The sequence below is a fragment of the Myotis brandtii genome, unplaced genomic scaffold (assembly GCF_000412655.1).
Source record: "Myotis brandtii unplaced genomic scaffold, ASM41265v1 scaffold550, whole genome shotgun sequence".
NCBI classification, from domain to species: Eukaryota; Metazoa; Chordata; class Mammalia; order Chiroptera; family Vespertilionidae; genus Myotis; species Myotis brandtii.
In genome coordinates this window covers 3,845,753-3,846,869 of record NW_005370043.1, presented here as the reverse complement: position 1 = coordinate 3,846,869, position 1,117 = coordinate 3,845,753, and the positions used below count along the sequence as shown (strand labels likewise).

Sequence of the window (1,117 nt, the reverse complement as noted above, 5' to 3'; positions counted from 1 at the left end):
CTGGCTCCGGCCCTTCCCCCTCCGCCCTTCCCCCCTCCCACGCCGCAGGGACCCGGATGCCCGGATGAGAAGGGCGGCGGCACCAGAGCGAGCCCTTTGTCAGCTGCAGCCTCAGCCTCAGCTGCGGAGCGGGAGGCCTCTGCCGAGAGCGAAGCTGCACCTCTCGTTCCCTGGAGGCGGCTGGCAAAAGCTGCTTTCCTCCTTCTCCGTTAGCCTCGGCTGCCGGCCCTACAAGCTTACTTCTTCCGCTGTTTCCCCCCGAAACCCCGAGATCTCTCCTGCCGCTGCCTCTACCACCAGCTTCCTGTTTATCCGCACTGCGCCTGCGCCGGAGACCGGCTCAGACCGGTCGCCTCAGCCCGGCTCCCCCTCCTAGTGTCGGGCCAGCCTATTGCGCTGCATCCGGCAGGGAGACTGGGAGCCGAGGCGGCGCGCAGGGCGGGAGGGAATGAAAGCAGCAGGATGTACCACTGACGGTCGCCACCCTCCAGGACGAGCCGGGCGCCCAGGGACGGACCAGCACCCCACCCCAGGAAAGGCAATGTGGGAGGGGGCTGCAGCCGACGGGGCAATTGGGAAAAGGGGAAGAGAGCTGTTTACTCTCTCAGTGCGCAGGCGCGGGCGCGAAGCCTCTGGTTCTTAAAGACGTAGGCGGGCACTGACCTACTTCTATTGGGGTTCTTCTCAGAGGTGGGTTCATGGCGACGGCCTGACACAGGCTCGGTTCTGCGAAGACCACACTTCACGGTGCTCAGCTAACCCCTGTGTCTTGAATCATTTTCCTCTACCCCCAGCTTGGCGCTAACCCCTTGGAAAGATCCGATCATTCGTTCGTTCATTCCGCAGACACCTACGGAGCTCACCGCGCGCTGGGTGCTGGGCTCTCGGGCCACTATGAGCTCACAGCATGGTGGCGGAGACAAAGTACACACACAGTCCCCATACAGAGTGCAGAGAAGGGCTGATGGCATCCTCTTTGGGGGAGAGGCAGTGGCCGTGATGGTTTTGTGTTTTGAGTTGGATGTTAAAGGATGAGGAGTTAGCCAGAGTGAGTACTGAAGAAGGGAGAACGCCCCAGGCAAAGGGAACAGAGTACAAATGTAGGGAAGGGTGAAAG

The 1,117-nt window shown here is 61.9% G+C and overlaps 1 long non-coding RNA gene across 1 annotated transcript in view; it reads left to right on the top strand.

The window, feature by feature from the left end:
* The first annotated feature begins 6 nt into the window (after positions 1-6).
* LOC102246063 overlaps positions 7-1,117 on the top strand; it is a 6,816-nt gene continuing 5,705 nt past the window's right edge. The window contains exons 1-2 of the long non-coding RNA XR_314273.2: positions 7-690; positions 795-1,048. This is a non-coding gene — a long non-coding RNA (uncharacterized LOC102246063). The remainder of the gene's footprint in view (positions 691-794; positions 1,049-1,117) is intronic.